Source organism: Pinus tabuliformis, chromosome 7 (assembly GCF_031772625.1).
Source record: "Pinus tabuliformis cultivar Carrire ecotype Pingquan chromosome 7, CPIR1, whole genome shotgun sequence".
In the NCBI taxonomy this organism is placed as follows: Eukaryota; Viridiplantae; Streptophyta; class Pinopsida; order Pinales; family Pinaceae; genus Pinus; species Pinus tabuliformis.
The window spans coordinates 520,866,563-520,882,142 of record NC_142293.1 but is presented as its reverse complement, the minus strand read 5'-3'; positions in this window follow the sequence as shown (position 1 = coordinate 520,882,142).

Below are 15,580 nucleotides of genomic sequence, written 5' to 3'. Positions count from 1 at the left end.
GGTTTTTCTAGGGACATTGGTCCAAAAATAACAGTGTTATTTTTGTGTGTGTGCATCTATTCTTCTAGTGTTTTTATATCTTCTGCAGTATTGTATTTGTGAAGGATGCAATGTATTAGTTTCGATATTTACTGTAGGATGCAGTGAATAATTTGTTCAAGTTATTTAACAAATAGAAGAAACTTAATCAATTGCTGCAGTAGGATTTTGTGTTTCCGGATTTTCACAGTTTGAATGTGACATAACATGTAGTCTATGTTCTGTAGTTTCTTGGCCTGCCACAGATTTAGGGCTGAGCCATCTCTCAGATGTTCGCTTTACACTACTTATGGTTTTTTTCCTTGTGGTAATCTACGATTGATGTCACACCTGTTGCAGTCTCTCTTTCATTTCCTATTCTATTCTCTTTGACATATATCTTTATATGTTGGAAGAATATGTTGTATCAAATGCCTCACTAATGTTTGCAATGCCTCACCAATTTTTGTGGTTATGCTTTCCTTGGTCTGGTATCATTCCTCTAGACATCCTCCCTTGGATGTTTGATTCTTTGGTATTTCCTTTTGGTCTTGATCTTGTAACTACCATGTCATTGCGTCTACCATAGAACTTTGTGATAAGTTTTAAAAACAAAATATAGCACCCACAAGAAGTGTGTAGTCCCAATCCCCAAGGTGTGAGTTTTGTGGAAATTAGGAGGACTACCCACTATCACCTTAGTACAAGTTTGCACGGTGAATGATTTTTTTAGAGTGGGAGCATTGGGATCATTTTCAAAAAATCGTCAAGAGTGGAGCATCTATTGCATATTTATGATGTACTGTGGATGCCATTTCTATCTTCATTGATGTACACATATGTATGTTTTCATATATTCTATAAGTAATTTGGCATAGAATATATGAAAACATGCCAAATTAGTTACAAAATATATGGAAACATGCATATTTGTACATCAATGAAGATAGAAATGGCATCCACAACACATTAATGATTAACCATTTGAGCATCAACCATCTAGAATCTAGATTTTATCAATTACAAACAAACATACAAAATTTTAAGCCATATAATAGAAAGTAGACCATTAACTTATGGAATGAAATAGCTTATCTAATAATTGTCAACAATAACATGACCAAATAGTTATGTTTACAAAATAGGCAATTTACAAACTGAAATATGAAGACCAAAAGGTCCAAAACAATAAACTAAGCTGGTTGTTAAACACCTTTCTACAAAAGAAGTGTGTAACAAATAGTCGTTGTTTGTATTGAAGAAAGAATTATAAAAAAATATATATATTGATTGTAAAATGAATAAGAATGATGATTTTACAATGAGGGGCCCCTGTTATAAATACCTAGGAAGGTTGCCTTTTTGATAAGGCATCTCTTTCCATTTAATCACGTTTATTTATATTTATTATATTTATGTTTGTTACATTGCTGCCCTCTTAAGGACTGCTTTGTCCTCAAAGCATAACAAGTAATATTTTCTCTAGTTGGGTATGTTTCAGTGGTGAAATGAAGTTTATCTGTTTTATGGGTTTGACTTTGTTCGTGCTTTGAGTATTGGTGAGGTTCCTATGTATTTTTTGCATCTTCTTGATAATGGAAGCTTCAACACCTTCTAATTTATTGTGTTGTCCTTGCCAATTAAACTCCATGAACTATTGCATCAATTATTCCGCACCTAACACTATATCCATCTCTTCAAGCAGTAGAGCATAGAGTTCTATTTGTAGTTCCAATTCTTGTATCTAAATTGAAGCCTTATGAGTATTGTGATATTTCTATCTTTTATGACTCCTTTAATCTCGAGGGTCTTAGGTTGTGGCTGCCTAGTCATGGTTGTTAGTAGCTGTAGAACTACAATGTTGCTTTCTTTTTTCTTTAAAAATTGGATCCTCTGCTTTCAAAATGTGGTGGAACGTATTCTACAATCAGTGGTTGTCATTGGTCTTTTGGAGTAATTATCTTTCCTCGAAGCTTGTTGTCTTCATTCCTATTTGGCTGGGCACATGAGATTGATCTTGTGATACTTTTTGTAGCGCATTATCATGGTTTGAATCTGCGTTGTAAGCTACAGTGATTTCATCATCTAGCTTTTGTACTTCTACTTGCCTTTCATCCACTCTTTTATAGTGACATAATGCCATGCCTTCACTTTTATGTCTTGCCATACAATTTTTTCCACACTTGCAACAATTATTTTCTTCTTTTTTCCTCTTTTTGATTCACTACTAGATGTGCTTGAATCCTTTTATGCTTCACAAGTATATCACTTCATATTGTTGCATATGTGCACTAGCAACAATTTATCACCACCATATATACATTTGTTTACCACTTTATTATTTTTATTTTGATACCAATTTTCATCTTCTTTGGTGAATGATGACTTGTTGAACTTGTTCTTTTATTCAATTAATTTCACTGCATGTCTAACATCCTCAATTGTTTTAGGGTTCTATAGCTTTAATTCACTACGAATGTAATGTTTCAATCCACAACTGTACATTTCTAGCAGTTGTTCGTCTATGAACCTGTTTTGTCTTATGGCTAGAACTTCTTATTCGTGTGTGTAGTCATTCACGTTTCCTTTCAGTTTAAGATGAACATATTTGTTGTACATGTCATCGTCTTTGTTGTCATGGAACATTTTTAATAGGGCAGTTGTGAAACTTTTCCAATGAAAAGAACGAGTGTCACATTTTCTGGTCCACCATAGGAACCAATTGTAAGCTTCTTCTTCTAGGTTGTTGGAAATTGTCATTATTTTTTCTCTTTCACCCAGTGGAGGGTTCGATTCAAAAATGCCTTTCATTTTGTTGATCCAAACTATTACTCCTCTATGGTCTTTACCATCATATTTCGGTAATTCCCTTTTAATTCGTTGATAATCTCTATCTAGAACTCTTGTGTGATATTTACTACCTGAAAAAATTACTTCAAGTGCTTTTTGATGTCTTTGCTCACTTGTATTTTGTGATTCTTGACTTGATGTTGGCTTCTAGTAGGTTAAGGGTTCGAAAATTAATGCATTTATTGTCTTAGTCATATGGTGTTAAACTTAGCAACTAGGGCCAAATTCACCTTGGGACAACTCATATGATGGAGATGATTATTGCATTGGATTCCTCTTTTCGAGAGGTCTAAGATTGATATAAATATCATCTCATTCGGATAAGCAGAATTGTGATTTTGAATTTATTCTCTCACATGTACAAATTGATCAGGTCGGCCTCAACTTACTGTAGGCTCAAGAAGCCCAATAGATGTGTCTCTTCACCCACAACAATGTGTATAAATAGAAGAGACCTCACACCCCATTTGAACGTCATTCACTCACATCATTCTTCTCTCTCTTCATCAGATTGGTTTGTACAACTTGGGCATCTTCTCTCTCTCTCTCACATGCGGCTAGGCGGACTGTTTTTCTGGGCTAAAACAGAACCCAAATTTCAGACTATTGACCAGCGTTGACCACTGATGATTTGACCGAATCTGACTGCGTTTGGGAGGCCAAATTTTGTTCTCTTGAGGTCGCATTTATTGGCACGAAAATCAAGCTGTTTGACCTACGTTGACCACAAGATTGACCTCTGACTGAGTTTTACTAGAATTGTTGGATTGTTTTGGGTTGACTTTGACCTTTGCTGGAGGGCGAATTTGACTGCCTTTGACCCAACTTCAAAGGAGGTGTTTTGCTACTGATTTCACCAGCGTTGAATTTCTTGTTAGGGATGGAATTTGATTGCAGAGTTTGACATGGTTGGTTTGAATTTGTATTGGGCTAGTCTATTTGACTTTTGTACTCTCTCTTCTGAACTATTGAATAATAATAAGAAGATTTGATGAAAGGGTTTTCCCCACATTAGGGTTTTTCCTTGACATCCGCCACATTTGGTGTCTTCTTGTCTTGGCTTGCCTTTTGCATTTGTTTTTATGTTATATTTGCATTTATTGTCAATGTGATTAATGGTTGTATTGATTGCTACTGGAAATAATTGGAAATTGTTATTAGGCTGCTAAGGAACATTGAATTAAATTGTGCTAAGCAAAAAACATACCATTGTTATCTAAAATTAACAGATGGTCAATTCTTTTACTATGGAAGTTAAGTATCCTTGTCCTTTCATTTTTGTCATCATTTCTCATCCTTACTATGATTTTCCATTAATTCTCGACAGCCGCTATTGACTTGTCGATTCTGTCTCCTTTTTCTATTGATTTATTTGATTTCATTGGTTAACTCCTTTTTTCCTTCCCCCAACTTTGTCCGTGCCTTTTAAACATTGCGAAGACATTAGATTACACTATTAACCTCATATTTGTATTGGTTGACTTCAACATGTAATTTGTTGTTGCTAACCATCTTGGCTTTAAGTGAATTTGTAATAAATAATAAATATTTATTAAAGTAATTTTATTCTCTTTTTATTTTTTGACTTAGTATAAAGTCAATTTTTTTGAGATAAGTCAATTGCAATGGTGACGTACAATCGTCTCTGTATGTGTCTACGGGGGCAATTGATTAACCAATACACATGCACACATGTGGACAACACAATGTCAGGGGAACCGGGATAGGAAGACATGGTTGAGTGGTGGCGACATACAAAGTCGTGCGGAAATTAGATGATGGAGTAAGGACATTGCAATAGATTCTTTTGTATGGACTTGAGATTGTATAGCGTGGTGGCAGCTACAACAATGAGCAACGTTGTTGTGGACAACTTTATAGGCAACATCATGGAGTTGTACGATGGGATAGCGGAGCTGATAACTATGATAGAAACACGATAATGAAAATGAGTGGCATGCATGGGCCGGGAAACAATTGAATGTCAAATGAATAGCTGATAGAGCATACAACAACAATAATACCAAATTTTATGGCAAATTGATGGTTCGACTTGTACCAAGCAACATGGCTCTGATACCATTGTAACAAACAATCCGTATTTGTATTGAAGACATAATTGTAATAAAAATATTTGATTGATGGAAGTAATAAGAATGATGATTTTACAACGAGGGACCCCTGTTATAAATACCTAGGCAAGATGCCTTTTCATACTAATGAACATGTTGTTGGGTCCCTATAATACTAGTGATTACCCCATTACTATTGTAGTTATACCCCTTATTTATATTGTTGTGCCCCTATTACCCCCATATTGTTATTTCTGTGCCCCATAGAATCCCTCTATTGTTATTTTTGTGGCTTTATATTATTATTGTTAGGTCGGTTGGATTATATTGTGACTCCTTAGACTCCTATATATAGAAAGGAGGTTTTGTCATTTGTATCATCCAAGAATTGTTCATTTATGTAATGTAAAGGAGGTTGCCCCCTCGAAGAGGCTGAATTCTAAGGCGTGGATCTCTCTTTTCTATCTTTTTGTGAGCTGGTTTCATAACATTTGGTATCAGAGCTTTGGATTCTAGGGTTTCGCTGCTCCAAACAGGTCATCGTGGCATTTTTGCTATAACTTTTTTTCTGTGACGTTTCAGAAGTCGCAAAAAAAAACCCATTTGAGAAGAAATCGCGCTGAACCTTGGGTCCAAATTTCAGAGCTTTTCGCGCGATATTTGCGGAGATATGATCTGAGGAAGTTGGTCTTTTTGCAGACTCCTGAATTACATTCAAAACAGGTGACCTGGGGAAAATCGTCATAACTTTCTCTCTGGGGATCGGATTGAAATTTCGTAAGAAGGTACAGAAAGAGGACGGACTGTAGTTTCTTGTATGTGTGTTTCAGATTCAAAGGTTGAAACAGGACTCGTGGCACGTCGTACAAGTTCGCTCTACTGAACCAGTCTAAAAGCAAGTCACTGTGGGAGATTTCACATAACTCTTCCTTGGAGAATCCAATTTGGCTCAGACTTGTGGCATTGGAAAGAGGACGCAGAAGGCTACTACAGGTAGCAATTTCAGAATTGGATGATCCGAAATTACAGAGATACATCAGATTCAATATCAGGCTTCTATAAAGTGAAAAAAGGTGTGTAGTTTTTTTTTAATTTTTGTGTAAGCTTGGTTTAACGGAATTCAAAGGGCATAGTAAAGCATTATTATCGGTAACTGATGCCCCGAGGAAAGAAAATGCAAACACCTAGTAAGGAACCTGAAAGCTCTAGCATGACTCATGAAGAAGAGGAAGAAATGCTACATGATATATCAAAATTACAAGAACAAGTGCAACAAATGTCACGCTCACAAAAGCTAACAGAAGCTAAGGTAAATGGCGTGGAATCTAAGATAAAGGGCATGGAAGCTAAGATGGAGGATTCGATGGCAAATTTGAAGATAGACATGGAAGAATTGAAGAAGTTGCTACAAGAAAGGGTCACTAATGGTGAAAAGGTAGTAAAGGAAACTCATGATGAGAACAAAAGAAATGTTAATCATGATTCCATAGACTCTAATGTTGGATCGAAGACTCACCATGTTCCAAAAATCGATATGAGGAAGTTTGATGGCAAGGATCCCGCCACATGGATATTACAGATGGAGCAATTCTTCGATCTCAATAATGTGCAAAACACACAAAAGGTACGTATGGCAACTTTATATTTGGAACCAAATCAGTTTGTATGGTATCAATGGCTTTGTTCTCGTAAACAATTTATCACTTGGGCAATTTTTACGGAAGAATTGATAGCACATTATGAGGATACAAAAAGCAACACTTTTTTTAGCCAATTGATAAGTCTCAAACAAAAGGGTTCAATAATGGAGCACATTGAGGAGTTCCAAAAATTGAACATAAGGGTAAAAGATATTCCAGAGGAGCATAGGATTGATGTGTTCATAGGGTCTTTAAAGGATAATATCCAACATGATGTGCGCCTTTGGGAACCTGATTCATTAGAGAAGGCATTCAGGTTAGCAAGAAAAATGGAAAGCAAAATTATGGCAACTAGGAAGCATACCATTCACAACTATAAAGACGGAAGTGTTGTTGCCCATAGTCTTCCACAACCTACAAGGTTGACACCACAACAATTGGAAGAAAAAAGAGCAAAAGGGCTTTGTTACAATTGTGATAGCAAATACACAAAAGGTCATAAGTGTGCTGAGAAGAAATTATTCTACATAGATTGTGAAGAGGAAGAAGAAAAGGAGCAAGAAAGGTCAAAAGAAGAGGATATATTCCAGGAACAAAGCCTAGATGAAGAACAAATAAATCCGACCATATCTTGTAATGCATTGGCGGGAATTACCACTCCTCAAACCATCAAGATAGAAGGACAAATCAAGAAGAAAAAGGTAATAGTGTTGATTGATTCAGGAAGCACCCACAATTTTATTCATTGTAGGGTAGCAAAAGAATTGAATTGCTTCCTATATCCAGCACCAGAGTGTCAAGTGATGATTGCAAATGGAGGAACAATAAATTGTTCTGGAAAGTGCCATAATATCAAGCTATCCATGGGAGAATATGTATTGACTAGCCCAATGCTTTCCATTCCAATGGGAGGTGCTGATGTTGTACTAGGAGTCCAATGGCTACAATCCTTGGGTACAATAGCTTTTAATTTTCAAGAACTTTTCATGAAATTTTCTGTGGAAGGAAAGGAAGTTGAATTAAGGGGTATTGCAGGGAAACCAGGAAAGATAATCAGCTCTAATGGCATGACAAAGCTTCTAAAAAAGGAGCAAAGAGGTGTAATTGCACAATTATGTTCGCTAGATGTTTCCACATTGGAATCATCTATTTCTCCAGATCTCCAAAAAGTCCTGGACAATCATTCCAAGGTATTTGAGACTCCCAAAGGTCTCCCACCTATGCGTGATCATGATCATGCTATTCATCTGATTCCAGGAAGTGTTCCTCCAAACATCAGGCCGTACAGATATCCATATGTCCAAAAAAGTGAAATTGAACGTATGGTTGCAGAAATGCTAGAGGCTGGTATAATTCAACCGAGTCAAAGTTCTTTCTCAGCTCCAGTAGTATTGGTGCACAAGAAGGATGGATCATGGCGCATGTGTCCAGATTATAGGGAGCTCAACAAGCTCACTATTAAAGATAAGTTCCCCATTCCTGTTATTGATGAATTACTGGATGAATTGCATGGATCAATTTACTTCACCAAGTTGGATCTTCGTTCGGGATATCATCAAATCAGAATGAAGATTGAAGACATTCCGAAAACGACATTTAGAACTCATGAGGGTCATTATGAATTTTTGGTCATGCCTTTTGGCCTTACCAATGCACCTTCAACATTTCAAGGTTTGATGAATTCAATTTTCAAACCATTCCTTAGAAAATTTGTGTTAGTATTTTTTGATGATATACTAATCTACAGCAAGTCTTGGAAGGATCATGTTGAACATGTTGACAGGGTGCTACAACTATTGGAGGAGAAACAATTATATGCAAAAAGATCCAAATGTTTCTTTGGAGTCCAGGAGGTGGAATATTTGGGTCATATTGTATCTCATGAAGGAGTTAAGGTAGACCCTAGCAAAATTAAAGCCATTAAGGAATGGAAAATCCCCACATCCATAAAGCATCTGCGAGGATTTCTTGGGTTGACAGGGTATTATCGCAAGTTTGTTAAGAATTATGGGAGAATAGCAGCACCTCTAACAACATTATTGAAGAAAGATTCATTTTCATGGACTCGGAAGCAACAAAGGCCTTTGAACATCTTAAAGAGGCAATGTGCCAAGCACCGGTCTTAGCTACACCGGACTTCACAAAAACCTTTATTGTGGAATGTGATGCTTCAGGAAATGGAATTGGTGCTGTTCTAATGCAAGATGAAAGACCCATTGCTTTTGAAAGTCGTCCAATCAAGGGAAAGTTTTTAAGCAAAGCTATTTATGAGAAGGAAATGTTGGCAATACTCCATGCACTTAAGAAATGGCGACCCTACCTAATGGGAAGACACTTCAAGGTAAAAACGGATCATGATAGCCTTAAATACTTTTTAGAACAAAGATTATCCTCTGAAGAGCAACAAAAGTGGGTCACAAAGATGTTGGGTTATGACTTTGAAATCATCTACAAAAAAGGGAAGCAAAATGTGGTGGCAGATGCACTCTCAAGAAAGGATGAGGATGTGGAAGCATTGTTGTGTGCCATTTCTATTATCCAACCAGATTGGATAAACGAAGCAAGGGAGGAATGGAAGAATGACGAAGAAGTGTGGGCACTTATTCGAAAGCTACAACAAGATTCCAGTACTTCTGATACATTTAGCTGGCAAAATGATTCGTTATGGTACAAAGATCGCTTATACCTCTGTAAGAATTCCCAGCTAAAACAAAAGATTCTTATGGAATTGCACACTTCTCCCTTAGGAGGGCACTCAGGATTTTTAAAAACTTACCACAGGGTTAAGAAGGAATTTTTTTGGGATGGCCTTAAATCAGATATTCAAAAGTTTGTGGCGGAATGTTTGGTTTGCCAGCAAAATAAAGTTGAAACAATTAAGACACCGGGTCTATTACAACCTTTATCCATTCCAAGCCAACGTTGGGAGGAGGTTTCAATGGATTTTATCACAGGTTTACCCAAGTCTGAGGGAAAGAGTGTCATCATGGTGGTAGTTGACAGACTTACCAAGTATGCACACTTTTGTGCATTATCACATCCATTTAAAGCCAGTACAGTTTCTACTGCATTTATGGAAACAGTTCAAAAGCTACATGGAAACCCAAAGATTATTGTAAGTGACAGAGATCCCATTTTCACTGGAAATTTTTGGACAGAATTATTTTCTTGTCTTGGTACTCAGTTAGCTCATAGCTCATCTTATCATCCTCAATCTGATGGGCAAACTGAGATAGTAAACAAATGTTTGGAAGGATATCTTCGTTGCTTTGTATCTGATAAACAGACACAATGGGTCAAATGGTTGCCTCTGGCTGAATGGTGGTATAACACTTCCTTCCATACAGCAACAAAAATGACCCCATTTATGGCACTTTATGGGTATCAACCACCATCCATCACATCATATTTAAGAGAAAATTCTAAGGTTCAGGCAGTGGAACATCACATCGAACATCAACAACAAGTCCTCCAACTCTTAAAGGATAACCTCGTGTTGGCACAAAATAGAATGAAACAACAGGCAGATCAACATCGCAGTGAAAGAAGTTTTGATGTAGGTGATTGGGTATTCCTACGGCTACAACCATATAAGCAAATGTCCCTAAAGCAAGCTAAGAAGGATAATAAATTATCACCAAAGTATTATGGTCCGTACAAGGTGTTGGAAAAGATTGGTACTATGGCATACAAATTGGAGCTTCCTGCAGCTTCTCGATTGCACCCAGTTTTCCATGTTTCATGTTTAAAGAAGGTTATAGGTGACAAGCTCCCAATTCAAACAATATTGCCAGAACTTGACGAGGAAGGAAAAATTATATTGGAACCGGAAGCAATCACAGAAACAAGAACTCGACAGCTACGAAATCGATCAATTTCAGAGTATCTTATCAAGTGGAAGAACTTATCCGCTGAAGATTCCACATGGGAGGATGAGAATTTTATGCAGAAGTATCCAGAACTACTCAAGCGTTGAGGACAACACTTTTTTGAAGGAGAGGGGCATGTTGGGTCCCTATAATACTAGTGATTACCCCATTACTATTGTAGTTATACCCCTTATTTATATTGTTGTGCCCCTATTACCCCCATATTGTTATTTCTGTGCCCCATAGAATCCCTCTATTGTTATTTTTGTGGCTTTATATTATTATTGTTAGGTCGGCTGGATTATATTGTGACTCCTTAGACTCCTATATATAGAAAGGAGGTTTTGTCATTTGTATCATCCAAGAATTGTTCATTTATGTAATGTAAAGGAGGTTGCCCTCTCGAAGAGGCTGAATTCTAAGGCGTGGATCTCTCTTTTCTATCTTTTTGTGAGCTGGTTTCATAACACATGTCCTTTTGATAAGACACGTTTTTCCATTTAATCATATTTATTTATATTTATTGTATTTATGTTTGTTACAAAGTGTTCACCAATTGTGAAAGCACCCATGTTCCACCATGCATGTGAAAGGATTGCCATGCATTTTCCACAACTCCATGACAAACAATGTTCCACCATTACTTATATTAGGATCTTCATCGATATTATTTGTTGGAAATGTAACTAGCTTTGGTCTTCATAATTGTTGTTGGACTCATTTCAATATGTATCTTATGTAACAAACAAAAGAAGAAAAGAAAAATTTATTATTGTAAAAGCATGGGTTTCATGCTCTTTATTGATGATCTTCTAGGTAAAAGCATGTTCTTCATGCTTCTAGGGTTTGTGTTAGTTCATAAGATTCATTGTCATGAGTCAAGAGTCAACATCATGTTTATAAACCCTTCTGAGCAAAATATATCTTGGAAAATAATTTATTTTGAGTCAAAATCTTGGAAATCCCCAAAGTACAAGTTGGCCTTGGAAGCTTCAAGTCGGCCTAAAGGACGGAATTCGACGCCTTGGAAAGGCTATATAAAGGAGCAGATTCGACCTCATTTGGTACTCACTCATCAACAAGTTCAATCTTCCAAGAAAAAGTTCGATCTAAGGAAAGAAGAAGCAAGGAAGGAGTGAAGGTTTAGAAGGCAAGAGGAATCCAAGAAGTCAAGGAAAAACTTGTTTTTGGGCTCTATCTCTCTCACACGTGCGAAGTTCTAGGGTTTCTGTAGCTACAAAGAAGGTTGAAACTGTAGGTACGAATTACAAGAGAGCAAAGTGTAGAATCTAGAAGAGAGAATATTTTATGTTGACCTCGTTGACCTTGGGAGGATCTATCTTGCTCAAGGAAGGACTCTTGAAGAAGCTGGATTAGGGTTTCTGGAACAAGTTATAAGGACGAAATTGCAGGGCAGAAGTTGTGGTCAAAGTTGCAATGCGAAGTTGGTTCTCTTGGAAGGGTTGACTTGGTACTTGGACGAGGACTTGGTCTAGGCTTTGGGTCTTTGTTGTCTCATTTGAAGCAGATTCTATAAGAAAAGAAGAGTTTCTGGGTTTTCCCCTTGGAGGGGTTTTGCCCTAGCTTGGAGCCTAACATCTGTGTCCACTGTCTTTATTATTTTGCTCTTGATATTTGTTTGATGAAGAAGATCTAATAAAAAAACACAAGAAGAATATTAAATTTCACAAGCAAGTATTAAGGTTAAGGATAATCAAAATTAGTAGCTTCCACTTTGCATTTTCCAACATGGTATCAAAGCTAAGGTGAACAAGAAGGTAGCTGGAAGGATCATCTTGTGGACACAAGAAGGGTTTGCTAAGGGGAAAAGGAAGACCTATTGATCTAGAAGAAGGGTCTCATCAGAAGAAATCTTGAAGAAGAAGACTACAAGAAGGTTGTTGTTCTCTCTTGAGCAAAGGATCTAGTTGAAGGCTCATTGGTAGACCTCCCTAAAGGAAGCATCAAAGGATTTTGGTATCATCACTTTTGGAAGCATTATTCAAGTCTCTTCTTGGAAGCCTCAAGATAGTTGGATACATCACCAGAAAGAGAAGACTCTTGATCATCTATTAAGTATCCTATTGTTACTCTATGTTTGAATCTACATGTCATTGGGTTCTTTCTGCAAGTAATAAACTCGTTGGCTCATCTAATTTCCTAGCATGGAAGAAAAGGATTGACCTAGCACTTACAGAACATGAAGTGATGGAACATGTTACTGGTGAAATTACTGAACCTAGTAAAGACAAGACTCAAGAACTAGCAAAGTATAGGAAAGGGGAAGTAAGAGCACAAAGGATCATCATTGAATCCATCAAGGATCCTCTTGTTCCATTTGCTGTAAATTTGAAAGCTTCCAAAGATATATATGACAAGCTAGTGAATTAGTACTTTGTAAGTACATCAGGAAAAAAAGAAAAAAAAGAAAAAAAAAGAAAAGAAAAAAAAAGGATGAGGATATGGCATCCTTTCTAATGAAGATATCTAAATTAAGAGATCACTTGTAGAGGCTTTGAGAGACAATTTTGATTCGGAAATGACCATTTGTGTACTTAATGCATTGCCACCAAAAATGGAGTAGCTTCACAACAAGCATCTACTCTAAGAAAGACTCAACTCCTTTTGATGAGTTATGGGCTCAATGCATTCTGGAAAAGACTAGGATCAAGGAAAAGGATGACATTGGATCAGATGAACAATATCAAGCCATTATAGCTAGAATCAAGAAGCTGAAAAAGGGAAAGTTTGGGAAGTCCAAGAAGAAATATATGTCCAAGGTTCAATGTTTTAAATCCAATGAATATGGACACTTTAAGAGGGACTGTTTAAATTAGTAGAACAACAAAAGAAAGGAACGAAGGGAGGCTCACATGTTGAGAAATCTAGGGCATCAAGGTTCATTGATTTATCTTCTTTTAGTAACTGCTTGTGAGTTCTTTTTACTTCTTTAGGTTAGGATCTTTTTTTATTTAGGTTATTAGTGATCTTCTTCATAAAAAAACCACCAATGCATAAACCATAAAGAGACAAGAGACACAAAATATAGGCTATCATCCAGGGCCAATACCTCTCCCACTTGAGAGGAAAACCCGAACAAATTTTTCTTCTTACAGAGATTCCAATTGAGGTATACCAAGACCAAGACCCTTGACCTATTTTCCACTCCAAGATCATGACACAAGTTCTCTTGATGAGATCCCGAGACAATGATAGTCAGCTTTCTACTCCCCTTTTCTCGACTCCTCTTCCACTCTGACCTCCTTCTGCTTCAAACCTTTGGCCTCCTTGAATTAGGTTTGCAATCCTAATTCATAAACCCTAGCTTATGCACAAGACCTTATCTTATGCCTTCACTTTCTTCGCTTTGTATAGGGTCTTCTTCTAGCTTGACTCAGATCCCTTATTGTCTTGACCTTCTTCCAACTCTGCTACCCAATGAGGACTGTTATTCTTCTTGGTTCTTTCTGCAACAAGTTTTCTCTTCCTTCTTCGCACGTGTGTCCTAAAACAAACCCAAAACAGATCCAAATGATACCTAAGGAAACTTCACTGCTCTTTGTTTCTTCATGTTGGCTAGGAGGCTTCCTTCCACTGATCTTCACACCACTTATCAGCGTCAGATCTTAATCGAAACTTCTACTTTGAAATGTGGACGTGCTGCCCTATTTATAGATGTTGTAGCCTCATAATAAGTTGACTTGTCATCCAACAAGGCCAACATGTCATTAAGAGAGATAATATTATTCCTTTTGAAGCCGACTTGAAGGGAGATGCTTGTGCTTGTCTTGGAGTGCTATTTATACTTATCTAATGACTCATACAAAATGTAACATGCCCAAGAAGGGTTCTTCATACATGACATTGACTCAATTTGACTTTTATGACTAGATGATAAAACCTAAATGCTCACAATGGGATCCTTACTAAAATAAAATTCCTTGCCCATGAAACCCCATGAGACAAGCATTACAATAATAATTTTATTTTTCTTCCTTTCATCAATTACATAAAATCACAATTACACATGTCATTATGAAGACCGAACCTAGTTTCCCTTTTCAATACTCCCTATTAATTAGGGAGGTATTCATAATGGTAGCTGGTTATTCTCAATCTGAAGAATTTCTCATAAGATGAGTCAGATTGACAATCCATCTGTATAGCATCATATCAACCAACATTGTCACATAGCAAGGCCTTGACTAACAACTCTATCTCTCCATGAGATATGAGCACAATGCTGACGAGACCAATGATGTATAGACACCCTCATCCTTGTCTATCTCAGAACATACCCCAACCGGGTTCTCAAGGTGTGTTCCACCAGGGCTATTCTTATCTTGGATTCCTAGTCTTCAAAGAATATTGGTCCTCTATGACTACTCGTATCTTGGATTCCCAGTCTTCAAAGAATATCGGTCCTCTACGACTACTTTATCTTGGATGCCATAACTCATCCTCAAAGAGTATCAGATGCCATATGCTTGTCCAATCCTCCATTCTGCCTTCCCAAGTGAAGACAAGAATGATGTGTCTATCTCTCCCTGTTAATTTGGGAGGACATATCTATTCCAATAAAGGAATGTACTCATTCCTACGGAAGGAATGTACCTAAGCTCCCTCTTGGCTTAGGAATTTCCAAGTTTCTTCCAAGTAAGAAAGTTGTTTCCAGGTTCCCTCTTATTTAGTGACCTACAACAACTCCTCAAGTGGAGATGATGGGACATTCAACTACTTTGAAGAACTCCTCCTCACGATGCCATGAACTTCTTTTCATTATCTAGGAGTCTTCATGTTTGGGACTTCTACATAGGGCACCGACCATCCATCACTTTCATCCATGAGTCAACCATGTCATCATTGGAAAGTGATCCATTAGTCCATATCTGGCCTTCCTTCATGCCATGTTTACTTACATATCTTTCATCCTACTACATGTGCATCGGTGGTGGAAGACATCCATAGATATTCCCTTGGCAGAACTGCATAAACCCATCCAGATATTTGTTCAAAAACAAAGGAATGAACATTAAATTCAACATTAGCTTTGTGATGGTCTTTCATCGTGACATCTTCTAGATTGCATTAGCATCATGCATACATATCAACACATCTCCCAAAGATCTAT